A 27,476-nucleotide genomic window follows, 5' to 3' on the forward strand; every position below is an offset into this window, starting at 1 on the left:
GAGAGGACGGTCCTTTGTTAAGGGGCTGGGGCTCACTTTTGGTTAAACATCCCCAGGAATCAGTCTCTTATGCACCCTGCCGCAGCCCAGGAGGCCCATGGAGCTGAAGAGACTTTGGCAGTTGATGGGGATAAAATCAGAGAGTCACAATTGGTCAGAGTGCCAAGAATATGAGACTGTGGAATGCCCAACTAAAATTCATGGACCATCAAGGGATGGGAAATGATTACAATACCATGTGTTATGTACAACAGTATGGTAACTACTGTCAATGCCTGCTAGTGTCTCTCTCTCTCTCTCTCTCTCTCTCTCTCTCTCTCAATTCTTTCACCTTTGAGTATTCCTGAACGCTAGAATTTTTAAGGCCCTTCTTGTTTGTTTATAAAGAACTTCCCTTTCCTTAACAGGCTTCAGAGCAGTTCATGTGATCCCTTGCTTCCTGGCTCTGAATCCCCACTGTTAGAGGATCAGGCTGCTCACTCTGCTACACCTTGCTCCTTGTTAGGTATATTAAGAAGTTTGGGTATTTGATGGAACCCTGACTTCAGCATTCTCTGCCAGAAGGCTTTGGGGTGACCCTAGATAGGAGTCAGCATCTGTCAGGGGGTGAAGAAGAGTGGCCTCACCCCAGTTTCTCTTTCCTCCTTGACACGAGGCCTCTCGGCTTTGCAGATACAGCTCATTGCTCATGCCTTTTGGTAGTCCCTGCTTCCTTTATGTTTTATTTAGAGCTGTGGATAGCATTGCTCAGAAATGTGTTCTGATATTGCCAGTGCATCACAGCCAGATACAAGCTGCTGACTCCTCTGCCACCTTGGGAGCGCCTCCCTAGCTTACTTCAATATCTCAGTTCTATCCCTTATCTTATTATAAACCCCAGGGTATTCTGGTAAATTTAAAAGCATTTCTGTGTAACATTATTTGTGTTTTGTAGTTGAAAACTCTTCAAGGAAAAGATGTAGTGTTTATTGGAAGCAGAGGTAGAGATTAATTTTTATGTTCGTATGCATCATATATTTCATAACCTACAAAATAAATATATTTTTAATAGTGACTAGGATACAGTGATAGAATAGAATTAGTCTCCAGCAGGAGCATATTCAAAAGCTTTGGGGATAATTCAGATAACAGTTAAAGAGAAGGAATGAGTATTGTGGCAATTAAAGTGACAGTCTTTAAACAATGCAAACTTATGAAACTGTATTAAAATAAGTTTGGTGACGATTGACATTTCCTGAGAAAGCAGAAAGCCAGGCACTAGAATGGAAAGTCAGTCAGGCTCACTGTCCTCCTACCTCAAGCTTCCAAGTGCTGGGATTATAGGTGCAAACCATTGCATTTTGTGTGTACATATGTGTGGATGTATGTGCATATGTTTGTGTGTACCTATATATGCTTGTGTGTGTGTATATATGCATATACATATGTGTATACATTCTTGTATACATGTATGTGCATTTATATATATGTTTTTGTATGCTCTGTGTACACATGTACATGCATATTGTATATATAAATGCATATATGTGTATATGTGTGCATGTGTGTATACGTGCATGTGTGTTTGTATATGTATGTCTGTGTGCATATACATGAGTGTATGTATAGGTATGCATATACATGTGTGTATGTATGTTTGTTTATATGTGTTTATGTATGAGTATATGTGTATATATGTATCTGTATGTATGTGTGTGTGTACATATGCCTTTATTATGTGTATGAAGCTATTGCTTTATTATTTCCTAGTTTGAGTTGTCACAAAAGCCCAAAACAAAACAGAAAGCCTAACAAAATTCTTTTTCCTCTTCACTCTTACATAACATGACTATTTCCTCTCCATGTTTTTAGGACTTTCCCCTGAGAAATAATTTTAAATGCTGCAGGGATAAGATAGCACAACCCTTAAACAGAAGGCATGAGAACTCAGTCACCCAGGTCACTGTGACCTGGCACAGCAGGTTCCCACAGCCTGCTTAGTGTCCCTGAGCTCTAAATTACCCAGACATAGCCTCTTCCTGAGGGCAGTGGCGGTGGCAGCCCTTACCTGGAGGACTGTGCTAGGGGCAGGCCCAGGTCCTGGGCAGGCTCCTGGGCAGGCTCCCGGGCTGCTGAGAGTCAGTGAGCAGCTTCTGTTGCATCTTCCTGTCTGACTGATAAGAAGTTGGGAAGGAAAAGTAGTGGGGAGGGAAAGAGTGATGGATATGACCAAAATGTGCTATATCCACATATGAAACCGCCCAGCCATAAGGACATTTTCAGACCCTTCTAAGGGCAGTAGACTGACCTGACAGGGAAGCCAGCATTCCTGCCCAGCAGACCCTGCCCACTCTGCCCCCACCCTAACTCCTCAGTCTGCCTCTTAGGCCTGCAACACTTGCTCCTTGCTGCGAAGCCAGCTGGAGTGCTCTCAAGATGCTCACTTTGTTCTTTGCCTTGGCCTTCACTGGGAATCAGATGTTTCCTGTTCTGTAGGCTTTAAAAGCAACTCTGGGCAATTCACCTTAAAGCATTTATTCGAGAGCTGCTTTCTCTTTGCTCCTGCAGAGAATCAGTCACTCCTGTGCTAGGCCGACAGAGGGGCACTGCTGCCAGAGTCCTCTTTTTCTCTCTTATTGGTAGCTCTTGGGGGAATCTATTTTCCTCTTTGCCTGTCTTTTCTTTTGCTTCATCCAATTAGCCATCAGTCTAGCCTGTTGTCAATTCCACTTTGCGCATGGCTGTTTTTCTGTCAGAAGCTCCACTTTTGCTACTTTGGTCTTTCATGACTGTACCCAGGAGGCCTAGGGTTTTTCTCTGCTTTCTTGGACATATGGAGTGTAGTTACACTAACATCTCACTGGCCTTGCCTGTGAATCATGCTGTCGTATTCCTGCGTTTGCTAACGTTTAAAGAGTAAATACCATCTCACATACTCACTGCAGATCAGCGACAGCCTCCAGTCTCTTGAAGAGAACATTACTGAGATAAGAAATGGTAGCAGCTTCCCTCCACGATTCCCTGTGGCAGTCAGGACACTAAGAAGCCACAATCTTGTTCTCCGTTCATATATTGTCATTGTTTGTTTGTTTGGAGTTGGGTGATCTTGAATTCTTACGTGGATGAAGATGAGTTTGAAGATCTGATCTTCCTGTCCCTACTTCCCAGGTCTTAGATAGCAGAAAAGTACCAGAATTCCTCGGTCTATGAGGTGTTGTTGTCTGAGCTATTACCTGATCTTACCTGATTGCTACGGAGTGGTATGGACCAGAGTAACGATAAGAAATTAACCTGATAGAAAGTGCATTTTGCTGATGTAAATCATGTGTTCATGTTTACGTAGAACTCAAGAGGTCTTGGTTTGACAACCGACATTGTGATAGATTCTGGACTGCATTAATGACTGTTTTTAACTTTCTGCAACAACTTTAAAAACTGTGGAGCATTCTGGGATGTTATTATAATCACACCTCTAATGAGCACTAGAAATCAAAGTTAAAGCCTGGCAGAGCCTCCAGAGAGTTGGGAGGACATGTGACAGTTGACCCAATCCCATTTCCACTGCCTGGACACTCCTGTCAGAGATGTACTGAACCTATGAGGTTTCAGGAGGTATTGAAACCAGTCATCCTGTGATGACATGTCTCAATGTACATGTGTTTGTGTGTGTGTTCATGTGTGTGTTACAAACAAAAGGAAGATGGCAGATGCTGGACATTTGGTTCTCATGGTTATCCTCACTCTCTGCCCTGCTTTTCTGTAGACTTTTTTTCTCCCTCTCACTTGTGTGGCTTCTTCTCAACTGGTGACATCCTGGGCCAATTTTAAGAGGTCCCTGGTATTGTGGTTTGAATGAGGAATGTCCCCTAAAGGCTCATGTGTTGGAATACTTGGTTCACAGTAGGTGGTGCTGTCTGGGGAGGCGATGTGGAGAGGTGGAGGAAGTACTTGACAGGGGATAGATTTGAGGGTTTATCGTCTTCTTTTAAAAGTTCTCAATGCTTCCTTTCTTGAAAGGAGCACATTAAGCTTTTGGACCTCCCTGACCTGAATCTAACTTGGGGATCAGTACAAACAGGTGTGTAATCACACACAAAATCTTGTCAAAGAAACGTTGAAGTTGTGGTATATTTGCAAAGACATCAGTGACGTTTGTTTTCAGTCACACCATTTGTTCTTTACTTTACAATGAACCTATACAGTGGATATAAGAGAAAGGGCTCAGGGCTAACCTTCCAGGCTCCAGCATGACACTGACTCAGGAAAGAAAGAGGAGAGGGTTGGGGGGGGGGGTGAAAAGGGAACAGTAGAAATGGGCAGATGAGAGGAAGAAGAAGGACCTGAAGGAGGCTGGAAGAAGGTTTCCTGAGGAAGGAATCCTCTCCATGTTTCAGCACACCTTAGACTTAAATAGCTAAAATAGTCTTATGTTTGGCAAAAAAAAAAAAAATTGTAAGGATAAAAAGAAGAAACTTGAAACTCGGATCAAAGTACTAAGGATATGTTGAAGTCAATAGGAACGTAATTTGAAAAGTAATGTGTTCATCAGTGAACTAAAAATGTCTTTTTAGAAACAAAAGAATGCAGGTACACAAGATTTCAATGTTGTCTTGTTTCCCCGGGGAATGTGAATAAGTTGCTTCTCATGCCAGATCAGGCACTGACTACAGAACAGAGGAACAAATACCCTGAAGAGCAACTTGATGAAGCAATGAGCTCATTGGGGTTACTTACAGGAGCGTGGATGAGGGGTCAGGACAGGAGTGTGGATGAGGGGTCAGAAAAGGAGCATGGATGAGGGCTCAGTACAGGAACGTGGATGAGGGGTCAGGACAGGAGTGTGGATGAGAACTCAGGACAGGACCATGGATGAGGACTCACTGACAGGAGCGTGGATGGCTGAAAGGCAGCTGTCATCATTGAGAAGTCCATCCCAGCCTGGGTGCTGACTCAGAAGCTGCATCCCTATAGCCCCCTGCATGCTATAGGTTGTAGAGGGTTCTGCACTCAAGGGGACAGACTGTCTCCTACAGGCAGACCTGTGACTCAGTTCTTGTCCATAGCAGTTACTTACTCCTTGCATAATCTTGCTGAATCTGTAAACTTCTGATTTCCAGGACATGTCTTTGAGTCTCACAAGGCCACCCTTGCAGAAGAAGGGGAAGAAAGTGCTATAGAGCACTCCACCCCTCCATCTGGTGCTTGCTTCGTCTCTGCTTCCTTCTTTTGCAATGTTTTCTGAGTCTTGCAGGGGGTGATGTAGATGTCTGTATGTGGCTCAGCATTAGGCAATTTCAATCAGAGCATTTTTTTTAGGTTATTCCACTTTCTTTGGTCATGTGGTTGGAAATACAGATTCTTTATTCCTATCTCAGCAACATTAACTCTCCAATCAGGTGCCATGTTGTAAATCTCTGCATGTACATACATATGTAGCGAATACATGTACATTACAGACCATCCATTATGCAAAGGACTACAGAATCTACAAAAATGTTTCCCGAGGTTTCAAAACTAGGCTTATGGCCATGCAAATAGATTGAGTTTATAAATTAAAAACCTAAGCCAGCTGCCAGGAAGAAGCCTCTACCACAGGGTTGAAAGAGGAGCTGTGGAATTGAGTCTAACTGCAGAGATAAAAGGACATATGGTTTATGATATAGTTGAGGCACAGGAGTGGGTGGACAGGTGACTAGAGGTCCGTACAGGTAGACGAGAGGATGGGCAGAAAGCACTGGCTAGTCCAAGTCAACAGCAGGGAGCGACTGAGCGGAAGTCCTGGGGATAACAGAAAGTTCTCTCTCTTTCGGTCCTTGATCACGTGTAGGTGTCAGATGAGAGGTCTGTGGAAGTCCTCACCATCCCAGCGCTGGTGTCCACCTCCTTCAGGGGCCCACCAGTCTGGTGTGTCTGATAAGCTTGTGGGCCTGGTTACTCTGATAGGATTTTTATACACCCACGTGTCCCTACAGCCTCAATTCACCTTAGTAATTTGTAATGAGGCATCCTTTCTATTCCTGGGAATAAGTCATATATTAGTCTGTACTGCGTGGGTGGTGTCAGACAGATAGTATTACTTGAGGGTCCATCCAGGCATACAGTCATCCTCAAACGGGAGGTAATAGCTGCCTATAAAATCGAGTGTTTTAGGATGAGGTGCAGTTTGAAAACTGTTTCACCTGGAGCAAGACAGCCTGATTTCAACATCAAGTCCCTAGCCAGCACCCGTTCTCCTGTCTTTTGGTGTTTGAGAGGGACCTGATGCACTGTTACACTAGCCATTATGGAGAATTGGTTGTCACCATCTGAGTTATCTCTACGGCACTCAGGCTGACTCCATCCACTCCTTTGTCCCACTGCCTCACAAGCCAGGCTGTGGCAGGTTCTTTCCTTGCTTGTTAAAAGTACTTCCCAAACCAAGCAGTTCCGAGGCAGAACACTTCCTGATAATCACGATTGCTTGCATCGGGTCCCCAAGTTCCCCGTCTGCATGCTGAAACATGGATCTTCTCTTCCTCTGCAATAAAGGCTGGACCTGAAGGCTCTCTTCCCTCACCTTTATCTCATTCTCTTCCTGCTCTTTTCTGACTCCGCCCATTGGCCCCAAGCTTTGGGCTCCCAGTATGGACTCTACAGCACAGATCTAATCTGTACACTTTCCCTCGCATCCCAACCACTGTAGGAAACAGCAAACCCCATGTCCTTTGCTCATTATAATTTCTCCATTACCCTACCATGTTCTTTCTGGAAATGCAGCTGGTCTTGGATGCTTGTCTTAATCACCGCAGGAAAGACTGGGAAGCTTTCATTACAGGGAAGGTCAACAAAGGTGCAGGAGCAAGGAATTATGGGTTTAAATGTGATAGTGTGATTTTTAAAAATAATGCAATTTAAAAAGAATACTTATATTTTACCAATCTTGATTCTTCCTTTTTTAAAGATACTTTATTGTCAATAAGTGGAGAAAATAAATAGTCCAAGATTTTCTTAAAATAAAAATTAATGTACAAGATTTTCTTTTTGATTTTTTTTTGGGGGGGGCAGGGTTTCTCTGTAGCTTTGGTGCCTGTCCCGAAACTAGCTCTTGTAGACCAGGCTGGCCTCGAACTCACAGAGATCCGCCTGCCTCTGCCTCCCGAGTGCTGGGATTAAAGGCATGCGCCACCACCGCCCGGCCAAGATTTTCTTAAAATAGTCTGAGGCTGGGGTGGTAAAGCAAACGTCAAACTGACCTGGCCATCAAGTAGGTCAGAACAGTTGAAGACAAGCCCAGTGACCTGAGTTCAATCCTTGGGACCCACACGGTAGAAGAAGAGAAACAACTCCCTAAAGCTGTCCTCTGACTTCCGTACAGTCCCAATGGCATGCATGTGTGATCATATAAGTGCATTCACTGGCACATGTACACGTGCATTTGCAAGTGCGCACGCACACACACACACACACACACACACACCAGTAGTAAATACAAGTAATAATGAAATTAAAAAATGATCCTTGAGATAATAATAAGAAAATATGAAGTTGTTGTCAACTTCTTGTTCACATTTAAATACATCTGCATCCTTCCACAGCCTGTGCCCAGAAGAGTAGTCAGCACCAAGGCCTATCAATAACCTCTGTCACTAATACCCTGTCTTCTTTGGCTGATCTTATAAACCCCTGGTGTTTTGGTTCCCATCTTCAAACTTCTCTAATTCTTTTGATTTCCTGCTCCCCTTTGAGATCCTGAGTTCAGGATCTCAGCCCCTTCTGTTATTTTCCACCTGAAGATGGTGTGGACTGCAGAGAACACAGGCCACCCTGACCCCATTCTTGCTCAAGGTAAGGTCCATCCTACCAACCATATCTCTTCTGCTCTCATCTGTGTGCTGTGGTTGTCCGGCTCCAGGACAGCTTCTTCCTGCTCTTTTTCATTCTCTCTGATTCATTCGTATTCCACATGATTCCCTATTTCCTGGGACGGGTTCACATGCACACCAATGTGGCAGCACATAACTGGGTTTAATAATATATAATCTACTAATGGGACAAAGCAGAGGAGAGAAAGGAGAATGAGGACATTTGTACAGGATAACCTGCGACAAACATGGTTTAGGAAATTCTGATTATTCTAAAACTCAACTAAGCTATAAATCCTCCAATAAGGAAATAAACAAATACATTATGTGTAACCAGCAATAAAGAGCTTTGCTGTGAATATGGGAGTGGAGTTAAAGTATATCTAAGCACTAAGTACATTGTTTCAGGATTACCTTTAAATATACCCTCAAAAACCCAGGCATGCAACAGCAGCATAGGATTGGCAGTAACTCCTGCCTGCAGCTCCCCCTGATGCTAGGATAACAGCTGCAGACTTGTGTTAGTGGTAGTTACTATAAACAAATGGCAGGGTTTTTTTTTTTCTCTTTCAATTCAAAGAAATAATCTAGATAAGCAAACACCTATATTGTTCTCCCTGTGTGAACTCCATAGCAACAGCCCAGCATCTGCATGGAATACACTCTGCCTGGGTGTCTGTAGGAAGGGAGTAAGGTCTGGGTGTAGGCCTCATCCCAAACACAAACTCATCAACATTGCAATTGTTTCATAGTAGTCCTGGGATCTAAAATTTCCCATCTTGGAGGGAAGCTCATTAAGACAACTGATGTTCTAAGGGAAGGTGAAGCATCCCATCCTGACAGATGGATCTCAAACTCAGCAAGAAAATGACTCAAAGGCTTCAGGAAGTCCCTGAAATTCACCAGATCCCTCCTTCCCCAAGCATATGCAAGCATTAAGGATTGCCAAGATTCTCAGACCAGCTGAGCTCCCTGGAAAGAACAACTCCAACCTGCTGAGCTGCCTGCAGGCTGTGCCGGGTGCTCCAGGTTCCCAGCTTCGTGAACCATTGCCCATGCTGGGGTGGGCTTTTGGACATAACGACTGTCTTTGAGTAATTTCCACTACTGTAAGTAACCCCTCAGCAATATTTCTATCACAAATACTGATAAATTCATTGGTTCACTAAGTTGGGATTTGGTGGTCCCTTACTTTGGTCTGCTGTCAGTTCCTTACCTGAATTGAGTAGACATCTTTGCTGTCTGTGAATATTTCTGATGAGTTAAATGAATGGTGTCATCATCATTAGTGTTGGTCCTTATCCACATATGAGTGACAAGGAAACCCAGACCAAAGAGCAGCTACTGTTGAGTACCGGAAGAACAGTGGTCCCTGGAGGTGCCTGTCTCGGGATAGAGGACAGGAGTATCTCTCTCTTCTGGCTCTGAGATGGACGTCTATGGTAAGAATTTCCCAAGGAATGCATTTGCTTCACCCTCCACAAGTTCTAGTATCTGAAGGGATATTGAGGGCTTCCCTCAGCTTCTCTGATAGCATTTTCCTCTGTACAGGGGCATGAGGCTTAACCAGATGCAAAAAGCATCTCTGTGGTGCAGTTGCAAAGGAAGGATCCTCACACAGCCCCTTCAGTAAAGCCTGTGTTGACTCAGAAATGAGTCAACAGGCTGTGAGATGCCTCCTGGGGAAGAAGCAGCTCTTACTGCAAAAGAGTGAGGACCTGAATTTGGATCCATAGCACTTACACAAAAACTTGGCACAGTGGTGCCTTGAACACTGCTGAAGAGCTGGGGTTGGGTGAAGACAGGGGGATCCCTAGAGTTCATTGGCCAGTCATCCTCACTGAATGAGCTCCAGCTTCAGGAAGAGAGCCTGAGTTAAAAAAAATAAAGCAGATAGTGGTAAAGGACATTTACATCTCTCCTGTGCATGAGTATGCTAGTGTGCATGCTCTCTCTCTTTCTCTCTCTCTCTCTCTCTTTCTCTCTCTCTCTCTCTCTCTCTCTCTCTCTCTCTCACACACACACACACACACACACACAGAGACAGAGGGAGGGAGAGAGAGTTCAAGCCTGCCCTCACTGTGTTATCAGACATTTACTATTTCATAGATTTGTGTAGGCAGAAGATTGACACTTTGTTCACAAGCTGAATGACATAATACTCTGGGGGCTCCTGTACACAGGGCCTTGGAATACCAAAAGAGAGTCAAAGAGACAGAGAGTGGATTCATGATAACCAACGAGACAAGCCATGAGAATCTACTTGGGTCCTGCACCTGCAACCAGGGACTGGGCTCACGTGAGGACATTCTGTGGGGACAGCCAAGAGCAGGTCGGTGGCTATTGAAATGACTTTAGTGGATTTAGCATTTATTTACCTGGCACTTCCCACATGCCTCGTGTTCAAGAGGCTGAGTGCTGCTCCGGGTTTGTTCCCTCCAGGAGTCTTCATTGTAAACAAGATTTCCAGGCAGCTGATGTTATTATTGTCGCACATGTCAACAGCTCCCGATGGCTCGTTTATATTGTCTGCAGTGGTACCCGTGAAGCCCTATTAGGCTGCAGCTAAGTGACATTTTTCTCACCGTTTCTTCTTCCCACTCATATAACTGGCATTTATTGTAGTGTGGTCTGTGTCATCCTTTCGCATTTTGCAGCAAAATGTCCACATTTCTAATGAAGCCACCCCAAGGTGTTCTTGAGTTCCGGTGACAATGATCACTTTCTCTAGTGAGAGGAGCTGCTTCTCTGTTCCTTTCTGGTCTGTGCTCATGGAGCAGCCCAGATTGTTTGACAGCAGAGACTTCAAAGTTGATTTCTAGGATGATTTACAAAACGAAATGAGAATTGGGTGGACTGGGAACACATCTTTGAAGTTAGCGATGGCCTTTACCTGTTGGAAATGCACAAAGAGACTATCTGTTTGCATGGCGAGCTTACGGAGCATAATGAAGTTTAAGAAATAGCTATAGAATTAAATTATTTCCAAATCAATTTCAAAACTCGCCTTTTTGGAATTCAGAACCTTTATCACAGGAGCATTGAATTTCCAAGCTGCACGACTCTCAGTGAAAGGATCTAATTTGTTTTGGTGTCTCCATCAATCCAAGAGTGAATCAGTCAACCGGAGTTTCCCCTTGTGACAGTATAAAGGAAGCTGCAGTGACCTGGGACAAAGCTCAGGAAGTTAGGAAGGGAGATTGCAACAAACTGTGTGCCTGCCAGCGCTGTGCAGACGCTCTGCAGGGAGTGACCTTAAGGGGGGTGGGGGCTTCGTTTAAAACCTGCTTTGACAGTTGCATATTTGAGAACACAGAAAAAAAATCTGGGGAGGGTTTGTGGTATCAGGGCCATCCCAAGTAAGCTAACAGCTAATGGTTAACAGAAAATACAGGATGATCAGCTATGGTGTGGAGCTAAGCTGAATCTCTGGGGATCTGGGACAAGAGAGTAGGTAACAGGTAATTCAGGGGGTGTTCAAAGTGCTGAGAGTAGGGACTGGGGTGCTCAGGCATCCGTATGACACTTATATCAACACTCAGGACATCTCAGAAGAGGGGGACATAAAACTGTAAGAGCCACAGGATGGCGAGGAATGCTGTCTCAGGGACATGACAGGCCTCTTGCACAGGTGAACTCACAGGAACAGTGGTTATCTGCACAGAACCAGCAGAGGCAAGCGGTTAAAAATCCCAGCATGGATGGGAAGGTGCTGAGGAGACCACGCCCCTAACTGAGATACTGTGGGCAGTTACTGCAGTGGGGATGGAGAGTCAAGGGCTTCAGTCGGGGCTGGGCAGTGGTAGTTTACATATTATCCCTCCCACACCCAAGTACATGTGGGCAGCACTAATTAGTTTGGTGGCTTAAAAATAATTTTAATAATAATTGTGATAATTGAAGTTTAAAAGAAGGCATGAAATAGGCATCAAGATGTGTTTTAAAGTGCCCAAGGGAGCTAGAAGCGGGCAGCGGGGATAGCTATGATCAAGAAACTTTGCCTAGGTATATGAAATTTTCAAATAAACCAGTAGGTGGTTTTAAAAGAGTGTGGTGGACATTAATGATTGGCAGAAGACAGAGTCCCTTTAAGACAGAGTCCAAGGAGAGAAGCCATCTTACTTAGGTGGCAGTGGCTCTGGGACAAGCTGAGCTTTCTCTTGCTCCTTGCTCCTCTGTTACCGAGGAGACACCACACTTGGCAAGCTGCAACAGCAACTTGATTCGTCACGCTGACGGACAATGTCTGAGGGTTACCTGGGGCAGAGTCACTCCCAGGAGGAGCTGAAATTACTCCAAAAGGATGCTTTGGAAATCCAGACACGAGAGCAGTTCAGAGGTGCCAGTCAGGGCATTTGGAGACCTAGGGAAGAGGGAGGGGTCACTTGTACTTGGGTGGTCAGGAGGCGTGAGGCAGCATGTGATCAGTCCCCCGCTTTCCAAGGACTCTGCAACTACACATATTCTGTATTTGTGAGTGTGTTTCCCCCTTTTATATCTTAATAAATCTTTGATATTCCTTAAGGGGACACATGTGAATTTATCATAACAGGCAGATGCTGTAGCTACCTGTTTAAAATTGCTGTATTTTCTTGCTGAAGCAACCAATTAGCATGTAGTTATTTTATTTTTTTAAACATCTCCTTTTTAAATCTCATATGCTCTACACATCATCTCTACCAGTATATATACATATGATATACGTATCATATGTAAATATAACATATGTATCTATGCACGTGTGTATATGTGTGCATAGAAATAAGTTAGGGGATACAGGTGGGCAAAAAACACCTATGGGGCACCCTGGATCCTCATGGTCCAGGCTTCCTAAGAGCACCCATGGGCTGTTGGGTACCTTGGAATACCAGGTGGGTGGGTGCATTCTGATGAGCAAGTATATGGTAGAGAAATTGGAGAGGAAGAGGTGAAATGGCTTGTATGCTGTGGAAAGAGGCAGGGCTGAAGGGTGACATCTGGGCCTGGGCTGCTGCCTGGAGCCATGTCTGGGTCTACGGTCCTATCACAGTCGGGGTCTGTGCTGATGGTCATGATCCATGTTGTCACCAAACGCCAAGGGTATGTTCGGGATCTGGACTGCCATCTGCAGTCATTTTGGTTTCTGAGGGCTATGCTACCACTGAGGACATGTTGATCTGAGTGGCCTATGTCCACTGGAGGACATGATGATACCTGGGCCCAAGCTGCTGCCAGGAACTAGGTCTGGATCCATGGTCCTGTAGCAGCCAGGGTCTGTGTTGATGTCCATGGCTTCAGTAACCACTGAAGGCAATGCAGATGACCAGGGTCTGGTCAGACACCTGAATTCATGATGGTGTCCTAGGGTCACTCTACCACCAGGGCCATGTTAATCTGGATGGCCTGTGCTGCCACTTGTGGCCATGGTGACATCTGAGCCTGGGCTGAGGCATAGGCCATGTCTGGGTCCCTTGCTCTACTGTAGCCAGAGTCTGGGCAGATATCCATGGCTCCTGATACTCCTAAAGGCCATGCAGATATCCAGGGTCTGGAATGTCATCTGAGGCCAGGTGGAGATCTGAGGGTCATGCTGTAGCCAGGGTCATACAGATCTGAGTGGCCTGTACTGCCACAAGATGCCGTAAAATGCTGGCCCAGGCTGCTGCGAGGGCCGTGTCTGGTTTCATGGCCCAACCATGGCCAGGATCTGTGTTGATGTCTGTGGCTCCTGATACCGTCAAAGGTTATGTGGATGCCAGGAGTCAGGGCCACTACCTGGGACCATGCTGGTGGCTGAGGACCATGCTGCCATGGGGGCCATGCTGATCTGAGTGACCTGTGCTGCCGCCTGGGTCCATGGTAACATCCAAGCTTGAGCAGCTGATGAGGAGTACGTCTGGTCCATGTTCCTGCTGCAGCTGGGATCTGTGATAATGTCCGCGGTCTGTGTTACCATGGTGGTGTCATGGGAACCATATGTATTGATATCTGAGGACCAGGCTGAGCAGGTCTTGCCACTCGCTGACCAAGATAGTTGGCCCTGCACTTTGCTGGATACTACAGCAGGAGAGATGGCCCTACTCCACATAGGAGAACTATATCTTCCTACTCAGGAGAGATGGTCCCACCCTCACCATGGGCATGGGAGAGCTAGCCCCAATGACTGAGTCTAGGAAAGCTGGCCCTGCCCCTCACCTGAGGGGGCAGTCCCTGTGGCTCAGACTGACCAGCTCAGCTATCACCCAGACCCACATCCTGGGACTTGGGTTTGTCCACCCTAACACGTACTCTATCTACAGTCTGCTGGAGTGCATGAAGGGACTGGCCCTTTAGAACAATAGCCACAGGATCTCCATTTGAGGCAACAGCAGGATGTCCGACAGGAGTTTCAGTGAGGGTCCAGTGATGATGGCTTGCCAGAGGCCTTGAACCAGACCACTGACTCACTGCAATGAGTATTTTGTAGGTGGGGCTGATGGGACAAAAGGGTCAACTGTGTGATACATTGCAGGTCTCAGTGCCACTGAGATGAATAAAGAGATGTTAAAAAGATGGAGGAGCAAGGTGGGTTTTGTTGTTTTTGTTGATGTTCTGTTTTGCTTTTAATTAATTTGGGATGATTCTGCAGGGGTGAGGAGCAGATATAGAGGGTCTGGGAGGTGAGTGGGACTGGGGTGCATGATGTGAAATTCTGAAAGAATCAATAAAGAATTATGCTATTAAAAATAAGTTAGTATTTGTCTGACATCTATGCTAAATTTTTAGTCATTTTCCCAGTTTTATTAAGAGAATCAACGAGCACATCGTTTTGTTCACAGAGTACATGTCTTGCCAGTCTTGGGCTTCCAGGCTTTCTCTGTTCCTATGTTTGATGCATCTGCCTGGAGGGTTCTGTGTCCTATGTCCACTTATCCTGGGATCACCGATATGCTGCCATTCTTTTCCCTCACGCCTTCTGATTTCATTATCTTTCTTCCCCAGGGTATCTCCACCCTGCGCCTGACTTGCCTGGTTTTCTTCTTTGTATTTATTCTTCATTTTATTTTCCTTCTCTACGAATGCAGGAGGCATTCTTTCTCCATCTTCATGAACCCGAAAGGATCAACAAGCTCAGTCCCTTCAAAACATTTAGAGCAGTAGCTCACGACTACAGGTCATGACATCACATACCGAATGTCTCCCATATTAGGTATTTACATTACAATTCATAACAGCAGCAAATTACAGCTATGAAGTAGCAAGGAAACAATTTTATGGTTGGGGGCCACCGTGACAGGAGGAACTGTGTTAAAGTGTCACTGCATTAGGAAGGTTGAGAACCACTTATTTAGAGGGTGACAAGCATATTGTTACACCTTCAGCAGTTTAGAATACTCGAGCTCTGATTGCTCTTTCCTGACTACCACACTGGTGTTTCTGACTTCAAAGATGAGGGATTTTTTTTGTAGACCTGTTATCGCTACTTTTATTAAGAATTTACTTATTTACATTTTATGTAGATATGTGTTTGCATGCATGTATATCGGTGCCTGTGAGGTCAACAAAGGAAGCTGGATCCCCTGGAGCTGAAGTTAGAGGTGGAACTGAACTTGGGTCCTTTGCAAGACCAGTGTGTGCCCTTAACTATTGAGCCATCTCTCAAGACCCTTGTTGCTATTATTTATTTATTCACCTATTGATTCAGATGCTCCCTTCTTTGCTCATCATTGTTCTTCTGTCTTGAGCTCTTCTTGAGATTTCAGTGTGTTTTTTTGAAGCACCATGCACACCGATGGCCAGTGTGGACTGCAGGTCACTTTCGTCTACAAACCCTTCTCCACTGTTCACAGCCTGACAGTCCTGATCCAGGAAATAACTCAAGGCATAGCTCAAAAGTCTGGTTACCATGGGTGACAGCTTCACAGCAGGATTCCTCAGTCCATTCTGAGTGAGGTAACACAGACTCAGAAAGTCAAACATGGTACGTACTCATTCGTAAGTGAATATTAGCTGTACAATAAAAAATAACTGTGCACAATCCACAAACACGGAGAGACTAGGTAACAAGGAGGGATCATGGGGGATGCCCGGATCTCCCTAGGAAGGGGAGATAGAAGAGATTTCATGAGTGAACTGCGGGTGGGTGAGGATGGAAACATGAGTGATCAGGTTGTTGGGGATGGAGAGGGAGAGTACTGAAAGAGAATATTGGGAAAAAAAGGAGCATTTCAGGGACAGGCAAAACCTAGTCAATGTTCTATTGTATGTCTAGGTGTGGATGCCTTCCCATTTCCTCTGTTCTGTAGAGGTTCATATCTGAAGATGGGCTTTTCACCCATCACTCCCACCTGGCTCCCTTGCTCTTTGATGTCTCTTTGCAATACCTTGACAGGATAAGGTTTAGATGTTCTTAATTAATTTACTCTGTGCTCATATTTGTCCTATAATTTTGTTATAACTCTCTATGTAACAATTTAGCCTTTTCTTCTAGATCTTTGTTCAGAACAGTAGTCTTTGTGCACCCTCTAGCAAGGGAGATTTTCATGATTAATACCATAGTTGAGAGAAAATTATAGACAGACAGATAGAAGACAGACAAAATATGGGTAAATAGAAATGGTAGAGTGATGGAGGAAGGTCATTGGCTAATAAAGGAACTGCCTTGGCCCATTTTATTGGTTAGAACATAGGTAGGTGGAGTAAACAGAACAGAACGCTGGGAGGAAGAGGAAGTGAGCTCAGACTCGACAGCTCTGCTCGCTGGAGCAGAGACACCATGTCCCGCTCCCGGGCAGACACACGCCATGAAGCTCTGACCCAGGATGGACTAGGCTAGAATCTTCCCGGTAAGACCGGTTCTCACAGATTATTAGAGATGGGTTGATCGGGATATCAGAATTAGCCAGTAAGGGCTAGAGCTAAAGGGCCAAGCAGTGTTTAAATGAATACAGTTTGTGTGTTGTTATTTCGGGGCATAAGCTAGCCAGGCGGCTGGGGTGCCAGGGATGCAGCCCCGCCGCCTCCAATTACTACAGTAGAGATAGAAATAGATGAGAGATAAATATGTAGAGATGCTATAGGTAGGCATGTAGGTAAATAGAGAAAAAGAGATAGATATAGAGATAGATAGTGATGATAGATTATGGATGGATATAGAGAGATAAATGATTAGATAGATGGTAGATAGACATATAGGTTGATGATGGATAGATAAGTAGAAAGATGGATAAATAGGTAGGTAAATTGATGGGTAGGAAGATGATATATAGGTAGATGAGATGATGGATAGATGAATGGACAGATATATTGCTTTTACTCTATTACCTGTAATACTTTTAAAGGTCTATTTTTAAATAACATGCTAAATATTATTTAAATTAGATAATTAAATATTAATTAAATAATCAGTTAAAATGTGTCTCATAGCCACCATTTGGTTTTTCATCTTAAATAGAGGGCAGCTATGCCTCTCTCCAGGTTGTTTCTCACAGCTGTTAGAACTCCTTGGTCCTTCCCACTCCAAGAAGCTTGGCTAGCTTCTTCCCTACCTTATACTTGTACTTTGTACTTTTTTTCTGTCGAAGTACCCATCATCTACCTTTTCAACAGACACGCTTCTTCTTGTCCACTTCTATACACCTGAGGTCCCGGAGATCAGGTCTATTTCTGTTTACCTGGCACATGCTATTCCAAGAGTCTAGCATGCTAATAAAACCATCATTGCTCTCTAATTTTCTACATGCCTTCAGGGGTACAGAAAATGGAACCAGGAACCTCCAACATGCTAAACAGTCCTAAACCAGTGACTTGCATCTCCAGCTCTCCAATGATTTGTGTTTTGTTAATATTTTATAAAATTATATTTTGTAATGAATAAGGAAATATAAGACATGAAGAAAGCCTAGACTGTGTGTGTGTGAAGGGAGAGAGAGAGAGAGAGAGAGAGAGAGAGAGAGAGAGAGAGAGAGAGATTCTATAAAACTCATATCTGGAATACTTTTTGCTGGTTACCTTCTTAAGGCCCAATGTCAGAATACTGCCTTGGTGTCTCTTGAGGCCCAAGGGCTGGCACAAACTCATGAGCTTCATACACCCTTTCATGAGAGGCGACATAGGTATTGGGTATCTATCAATACAAGAAAGGATGGAAATGGCCACTGAGAAGTGAAATACAGAGCTGGGGAATTCATCAACAATTCCTGACTCCCAGAAACAGTTCCCTTTAGAGAACAGAGTGATAACAAATGTTTATCTTTACATTTTAAGCATTTTTCCCAACTCTACATCTGAGTACCATCAGCCACGTCTATGTTGGCAAAGCTGCAAATTTACCTCATTTATTCAAGAGTGCTGAGATTTGCATAGCTTCGAAACCTGTTAGCATCTTTTCATTAATAATCCCAGCTCAGGCTTTCCTGCTGATGTTTTACTGCAGAGGTAGAAAAGCACTAAGTGGCGATTTGTTCCTTTAATTTTCCTGAGCAAACAAAGTCAGGGAACAAAGAAAAATGCACAGTAACCACAGAATGTCATTATTATTTTGTCCATAACAGTAGTACAATTCTCTGTTAGTACAGCATCCTAGTAATAATGGCACATTAACGCAGGAGGAACTGCCACTGAGAAAGATGGATTCCCATAATGCTATATGAGTTAGTTTGCATGTGGCTAACTGTAGCCCATCACTGCCAAACAGAGTAATGTCAAAGTAGTGAAATCTGTACCTGACTCCCCAGCCTTCTGTGAGTAGATATATTGATGAATACTGAAACTGGAATCATAGAGCCCCTGTGCTGAGATTTCAGTGTTATCTTCTGTATGTGGTATCTGGGACTGCTGATAAAAATTTCTTCAAAAAGAAAATAAAATTTCCTTTGTCATTGAAATGCACAGTGTGAAAATTTTCCCCTTTGGGGATGCTAAATTGTATGCGAAGAACCAGCCTGCCTCCATCTTAGGCTCAGAAGCCATCTAATATTAAAGACAAAGTGGGTTTATTTCTGCTTGTGATTGAATCTCTGTTTCTCAAAGATTGGTCTATGCACCACCTTCACCACCTTTAACCATAACTACAAATGGTTCTGTACTGCTTGCTCTAGGAATGGTAATAATGTCTTTTTTTTTTTTTTTTTTTTTTTTTGGTTTTTCGAGACAGGGTTTCTCTGTGGTTTTGGAGCCTGTCCTGGAACTAGCTCTTGTAGACCAGGCTCGTCTCGAACTCACAGAGATCTGCCTGCCTCTGCCTCCCTAGTGCTGGGATTAAAGGCGTGCGCCACCACCGCCCGGCAATGTCTTTGTTTCAAAAAGTTAATAACCGTCTTGCAACCCGAACTTCATTTCAAAAGGGTTGCTATGACTACCTTGTTATGACTACCTGTTGTTATGATCACCTTGCAATCACATCTTTGTTCCAGGCGGTCATTATTTCTACTTCTTATGCTTACGTTCACTCCTGTAACCCTGCCTACTTGCCAGTCAAATCCCCATTTGGAAACCCTTTACCCCTGAACTATAAAAGCCTTGTCCTCCTCTCATCAGTGCTGACTTCTTAAACCCCACTTCAAGGTGAGGCAACAGGTATACACAAATAAAAAGCTTGCTCTAATTACTTGATTGCTTGAATTAATTTGGACATGATGATTTGGGTCAGTGGTCTTTGTCCTCTCATCTTTAGCACTGACAACATACAGATCCCCAGATGAAAGATGAGGTGTTCCTTTTAGAGAAGCACAGGCTGGAGTCACAGGCTAACTTAACCCTCCACAATGATAATAGGAGAGAACTGTGAAAGGGTGTAAGGACATTTTGTGTATCTTTTTCAATTGACCACCCAAATATAGCTTTGATTTCAGTTAGGTGTCTTGACTCCAACCACAGTTGTATTTGCAAAACGCATGACTGCTACAGTTGGAAACTGAGCACTAGATACAGATTTAATTATTTAATGTGTATGTTTGCCTATATGTATGTATGTGCCCACATATGTACCTAGTTTCCCTGAGAAACGAAGAGGGATTCCCTGGGACTGGGGTTACAGAAGGTTATGAGTCACCATGAAGGTGCGAGGAACTGAACCTGGGTGTCTGCAATGCGGACAGTGCTCTTTACTGCTGAGCCCTCTTCCCACCTCCAAGGAAATTGAGTTGTTTTTTTTTTAAATCTTATTACTGTTGTTTCAAATATTTTGAATGTTTGATCTCAGCAAAAGTCTGAAGTTATTATATCTATCTCATTTACTTCAGAGTCACTGTTGTTATTCTGAGTTTGGGTCGGTGCTGCCTAACTATTGTTTATTTCCTTGGGTACCCCATGGTCCAGTTTTGTTTCTTTGCCTTTAAAGACTTCTCTTGAGAAGCGCCTGCAGACCTTGATGGTCTCCTGGGGGCCGGCATGCTAAAAGAGGGCAAGTGCTGTGCATGAAGGTAAATGAAGGAAGAAGTCAGGGCTCTGTTAATAAAGTCCTCCAGCCTCGCAATTCTGCCCTTGGCAAAACAGCGATGTTCCCTTATGAATAAACTAATGGACAATTTAAAAATCAATGTCAGGGCAATGCTGTTGAGCTCAGCTCCCGAAAGAATCCTTTTCAGGTTGCCAGGCAACCATCATCCAGACCCCCAAATCTGTGTGTGTGTGTGTGTGTGTGTGTGTGTGTGTGTGTATGTGTGTGTCTGTGTGTGTAAGAAGCCTCTTTGTCCTAGGGAAATTCACCTAGAACTGTGCAACAAAGCCCAATTTCCTGATGAGGGGAGAAAGTTAGGTTGTCCTGAACGATGGTTTGCAAACAAGCACAGAACCCAAGAAGGTCACAAGAGGACCAGGCAAGGACACTCGTTTTTTGAGCATTTCTTTTTCTTCTTCAGAAGAAACGGGTGAAGATGAGGAAAGGCAATTCTCTCTCCTGGTCTCCCCAGATCATTTGCTGCCCTTCCAGGTGAATGGTTCGCCAGGAGTTTGACATTCTGGTCTGGCCACCTTCGCTTTAAGTTGAACCAAACACAAGATCACGTAGAACTCTAGTGTGAATTTGTGCTGGATATGTTTTTAGTTGGCAAATCCTTCTCTACTGAATATATACTTGCTAAGGTTGACTTTTCTACACCCAGGGCTAGGAAATTGTTTATAAGCAGCCATTCAAGAAAGAGCTTAGATTTCAAAACTGCATAACACTCTCCTATGTGCATGCAGGCATGCAGAGTGAGAACAAGAGCAGCAGCTCCAATAAACCTTTTTTATATGAGGATGGACACTTCTGAGTTCATGTATAGAAGTTATATAATAGAGTTATCAATAGAAGTGGACATTACAGGTGGTTTTGAGGGACCATGTGGGTGCTAGGAACCAAATTCATGCCTCTGAAAGAGCAGCCCGTGCTCCTGACCAATGAGCCATCTCTCCAGCCCAGATTTTTTTGTTTAATGTCACCAATTTCTTCACTGCTTTGTCTACACTTGCTTCTTCTGACCAAACTGCATGCTTTTCATACCCTTCTGCTCAACTTTTCCTTTTGTCTTTCTTTTCTTTTTTCCCTTTCTTTCTTTCTTTCTTTCTTTCTTTCTTTCTCTTGGAGGGTATTTCAAGACATGGTTTGTCTATGTGTCCCTGGATGTCTTGATACTTATTATAAATGTGAATAAAGCAACAAGAATAAGAGTGCCAAACCTTTACTCGGTGCTGTTTCAAATACCCTTCAATATATTAATTAGCTTATTACTTCTAAATTGTCCACACTCAGATTTTGAGGACATGAACAGAATGTAGACAGTCATTATGCCAGAATATAACGTAAACTGACTCTAGTAATTTCCAAGAGAGCCCCTGCTCTTGCCTGAAAACTGAAGAATGCCTTCCAGGATTCTGTTTGTTCAATTTGGGTGTGTTTGGGGGATGGGACTATAGATTTTTTCTTTCTTTTTTTTCCCCTAGCACACCATTTTATTAAAAAATAACAGTGAAAACCAGCAGCTTAGATGTCATGTATCCCTTCTTTTTATTTTTTGCTTGGAGAACCTTGTGAGCAATTTGTTTTGACATTCAACTAATGGTCTGGGACTTCAGGTTGGTGGGGTGGAGCACTGTCTAGCATGGGTAAGGTCCTGGCTTTGATGCCAGATGCACAATAATAAATAAGTAGTTTAAAAAAAATACCTTGTCATTTCAGGTTCCCTATCCCCAGCTATCCTATAGCAATACTGACGAATATCTTGCATATCATCATAGAACCTTCATCTGGTGAGGGATGGAGATAGAGGCAGAGATCCACACAGGAGCACTGGACTGAGCTCCCAAGGTCCCAATGAGGAGCAGAAGGAGGGAGAACATGAGCAAAGAAGTCGGGACCACGAGGGGAGCACCCACCCACTGAGACAGTGGAGCTGATCTATTGGGAGATCACCAAGGCCAGCTGGACTGTGACTGAAAAAGCATGGGATAAAACTGGACTCTCTGAACATGGCGAACAATGAGAGCTGATGAGACGCCAAGGACAATGGCAAGGGGTTTTGATCCTATGTAATGTGCTGGCTTTGTGGGAGCCTAGCCAGTTTGGATATTCACCTTCCTAGATATGGATGGAGGGGGGAGGACCTAGGACTTACCACAGGGCAGGGAACCCTGACTGCTCTTTGGACTGGAGAGGGAGGGGGAAAGGAGTGGGGGGACGGGGAGAAGGATGGGAGAAGGGGGAGGGAAATGGGAGGCTGGGAGGAGGTGGAAACTTGTTTTTTTTTCTCATTTTCTCAATAAAAAAATAGCTTGTAATAAAATTTAAATCACTTTTAAATTTTGTATTACTTTCCACTGAGTTAGCTATGCAATGGAATAAACCTCTGTCCTCTAGGGAGCAGGCTTTTTTTTTTTTCCAAAGACTCCAAAATCTTCACTTTACAATTGATATTAGAATTCACTGATGTAAGTTTTATGTTTCTAATGCAACAACAGATGGAGGTTTTTGTGTTGAAAGAGGATTTAAAGAAAAGCCTGGTTTTGCAAGCTATGTCCTGGAATGCTGGTCTCATCAGTATGGCGTGTCTCCCAGACGGATGTGATGGCTGGTCTTCTGCCAACTGGACACAAGCTAGAGTTATCTGAAAGGGAGGAATCTCAGTTGAGAACACGCCTCTATAAGATCTAGATATAAGGCATTTTCTTATCTAGTGAGGGATGGGGAGGGCCCAGTACTTTGTGGGTGCTGTCATCCTTTGGCTGGTGGTCCTGAGTTCTATAAGAAAGCAGGCTGAGCAAGCCATGGGGAGTAAGTAAGGAAGCAGCAAACCTCCACGGCCTCTGCATTAGTTCCGTCTATCACGTTCCTGCCATGTTTGAGTTCCTATCCTGGCTTCTTTCAGTGATGGACTACAATGTGGAAGTGTAAGCTTACACTATAAACCCTTTTCTCCCCAATTTGCTTTTTGGTCATGGTGTTTCTTCACAGCAATAGAAACTCTAACTAAAAAGATGGATAGACTTCTTTCCTTAGTATTCAACACTTAGCAGGGCTTTTCATGTTTGTGTAGAGAACAGAAAGAGGTGGACTTTCAGCTTTAGCAATGGTCTAACTCATCCTTAGCAATATAGGCACTGGGAAAATCTAGTGAGAAATATTCAAGAATGTGCTGGAATTGATTCCCTAGTTTTCAAGCTTAGATTCCTGAAATTCTGAATGTGTAGACAGAGATGCCTATGAAAATTCTTAGAAGATGTGATGTTTAACTTTAACTGTCAAGTTGACACATTCTAGAATCTCCTGGAAAGAACATTTCCATGAAGGATTGCTTCTATCAGGTTGACCAATGAAATGTCTGTGGAGGTTATCTTCATTGCGTTAGTTGAGGTGGGAAGACCTGCCCACTGTGGGTAGCACTATTCCCTAGGTTATGGCCTGGGACTGTACAAGCATTGAGAGGGGCTTGAGTGCCACTAGACACGTGTGCACTCATTTCTCTTTGTTCTTGACTCTGGATGAGATGTGGGTAACTGTTTCAAATTCCCACTGCCTTGATGTCCTTGTAGCCATAGACAAGAACTTGGAATTGTGGGCTAAAGGAGATCCTCTAAGATGATTTGGGCTGAAGCGTTTTATCACAACAGAAACGAAACAAGGACAGATGGAAATCCAGCACAAGGAACTCTTACAAAGGTAAGTCAAGGTGCCCTGTGTTGTAACTGCCATCTGGCAGGCACAAGCTTCATTACACCTGCAGAAGAGTGGGGACTTCACAGCATATTGTTTCAATTATTATTAATAGCCAATCCTCACTGGCAGCTTGCCTCTGAAAGATAGCAACATGTGATTTAGAAACAGAGCCTAGGCTGGAAGTAAAATTCTCTTATTTATTACAAATCCATTTTCCATGCATGAATATGAAATCTCCTCTGTGCTAGCTCCTAGACAGTTAGAGATAAGAGGATCTGCTGAACAGAGAAAGCTAGCTAGCGAGACTAACCAAGTTGGTGAGATGTGTCTTTATATATCAGGGACAACTACATGTGTGTTACCTTCTGCCCTTCGAGGGGTGCATGTGATTCCACTAAATTGTGCCCTTCAGGCAGCGTATACACTATAAAAAAACAACCCAGTTCTGGGCAGCTCTTCCACCCAGAGAATGCATATGAGAACCAAGGGGTTTCATGCCCCCAGCATGTTCAGAATTTTTATCTCCTTAAAGCCTCCCCTTACATATCAATACTACCCAGCCCTCCAGGAGCTGCCCACATCCTTACATCACAACACAGTGCCATACACTCAAGACTGTAAACACGCAGGCATTATTTTTCCCTAAACATGGTGTGAAAACAATCTAATTCCAGGGCACATCTTGCTCCTGGTATCCTATTTTAGAAATACTCCACTAGATGCTCAGAGAAGCTTTAGTATACAGGTATTTAAAATTAAATATTAGTTTGAAGGTTACCAGACATTGCCTACGCAAGGCTTTGAAATCATCATAAGGTAGTTAGGAGGCATTGCTGACCTAGCTGTCTCCCTGCTAGCATTAATTCCCTAGCATTACTTTGAAATAGTATTAGCACAGCAGGTTGTTTTTCTCCTTATTCACTTTTTGTAATGTATCTTTGTATTGTAATTGTGTAGTCCCGAGATGAATAACCTTCTTGTGTACCTGTCCAGACCTGGGCTACTTCATCCCTTCATCCCTCAGGCATCTCTGTTTGGCCACACTGGTCTTCAGACAGGGCTGGGCTTATAAAACCCTGCTGCTCTATTAGTGCTCTTGTGGTATCATATTCCTTAGATTCTTGTTTGCGATGCACATCACATCAGATTGCACCTTGGGGAGCTAAGATAATGAATCCTCGCTACATCTGTGTTCTCCAAAGAGCTGAAGAATTGCTGATGCGATGCAGGGTGTGTGGAAGTATGTGTGAATGTAGTGATCCACAGGAGTTGGGGAGAAAGAGAATGTTTATCTCTCTTCATTACGAACATGCACGCATCCACAGAGATGCAGTGATTACATTTTTAAGCCAAATAGAAATGCTGATTTTAAAGCACTCAATAAAGGGTTGCTGTGGCCTTCATTAGCCATGGTTCCTGTGCTCTGTAAAGGTGCCGAGAATTAGACAGCGCTGAGCCTTTCTCTCTATGGGAAAACAAAGAATGAGACCTCTGTCTGCAGGTACCCACATTTTTCATTTGGTTAGTCATTTATACAGGCACCAATTTATTGTTTTTCTGTCTAAAACAAACTATTACATGTTGATTCATTATATATTAATCACACTGAACCATGACAGCATGAAGGAAGCTACTTAACATACCATGCTTATTTAAAAATTTCTTTTGTGTGGTTTTCTTGCATATATGTATTTGCAGCATGTGTGTGTAGTATCTGCAGAGGCCAGAAGAGTACATTGGATCCTCTGGAAGTAGAGTTATAGGCAGTTGTCAGCTACCATGCAGGTGCTGGGAACCGAACTTGGTTTCACTATAAGAGCAACAAGAGCTCTTAACTGCTGAGCCATCTTCCCAGCCCCTATTGTGGCCTTTAACATTTAGAAATGTTGGTCAGCACTTTGGTACCATACAGCAAACTCACTCACTGGCAGGAAGTAAAATGCAAAGATCAGGACACTACGGACCAGGGAAACCAGGGAAAGGGCATCTCTTTCCAGAAAACGCCGTAAACAAGAAGATAAAGTCTCAGGCTCCTCTTGCTCCATCTCAGCTGTGAGAGAGCACAGGGGTGGTTTAACTTTTCCACACAGCCCTTCTGCAGATGGCAGGGACAATTCCAGTGTCTTTATTTGGGGTTTCAGACAGGCAATAATGCAAGAATGGCCTCTGTGGATAATGAAGATGGGTCTTCACGGATGCTGCCAGTCCTCACTATTGCTGCAGGCAGAGAAAGGGACACAAGGTTGGTGTTCACTGCAGGAGCTTTTCTTCTGGGGCTCAATTCTACCTTATGAAGGACATAAGGAAAAGAAAGATGCCCAGAAAAGAAACTTTTGCCCTACCCCAACCTACTCACCGTGAGCTGTGTGTGTGAACCTTAACCTCCTAATGAAATAGAACTGGACAGGATTCCATTCAGTTTAATACTAGGGAACATCTGGCCCATATGTGACTGTTCTTTAAGGACTACTCACTATATCCACAGGAGTTTTAATAGCCAGTGATTTTCAGCTCAATCCTGGCTTCTGAAGACTTGAGATATTATTTCATGGAGTCGCTTAAGTTATGATGAGATACTATTAAACAAGATCAAACCAGTTAAAAATTACAGCATGGGCTGAGCAGTGGTGTTGCATGCCTTTAATGCCAGCACTTGGGAGAAGGGGCAGGTGGATCTCTGTGAGTTCGAGGTCATCCTGGTCAAGAAAGCAAGTTCCAGGCCAAGTAGAGCTGTTATACAGAGAAACCTTGTCTAAAACAAAACAAAACCAAACCAAAAACTAACCAACAAATAAAAACCCAAAATTTAGAGCATGGAGTGGGGCTGAGGGAAACTTCCAAGGCTCTACTTCTAACAGAGGAGTTCCTGACAGTTGATGGCTACTGTAGAAGGAAGAGTCTCCATTCTTTATGAGTGTGGCCATTGGTCAGTTCCCTATGCCCTGTGAATGCCCATGCTTCATATATAAACAGCCATTAATGGTCTCAGTGGGTTTTATGCATATGCATCATATAGAAAAGAGGGCATGAAGTTGAGGGGGAGATTGCTGGGGAATATTCAGTGAGAGTTGGAAGGAAAGAGAAGGGGATGAATATAGTCAAGATACCTTGTAGACATGTATGAAATTTTCAAAGAAAAAAATGACCTTCTATGCACCTAAGTGTTGGTGACCTAAATTAGCATTGGGGCATGCTGAGTAGAGAATGAATAATGTGAATCTTTCTCAATAATATTGACAGGTCTTAGTGTTACAACAGTGACATACTGTAGAAAAATCTCATTAAACCATTTTTTCTTACTGAGTTGGATTATTAAAGTAATAGAAAATAAATGAGGCTTTAAAATTCCTGAATTCCCTTTCAGTAAGCACTTTGGTGTTCTCACTGTTACAAATTAACGGCTAATACTTTTGTGATAAGAACATCCTATCTCACTGGAGCTGGAGTTTAGGTAAGTGTATCAATAAACCAATCTCATCTTCATTCATAAAACTAATTTCTAGATATGGATACTTAGACTACTGAATGGTCAAGCATAAATGGAACATCTATATCACACCCCATCC

The sequence above is a fragment of the Microtus oregoni genome, unplaced genomic scaffold, assembly GCF_018167655.1.
Source record: "Microtus oregoni isolate MIOR12 unplaced genomic scaffold, Mior012 000064F_ref0000363, whole genome shotgun sequence".
In the NCBI taxonomy this organism is placed as follows: domain Eukaryota; kingdom Metazoa; phylum Chordata; class Mammalia; order Rodentia; family Cricetidae; genus Microtus; species Microtus oregoni.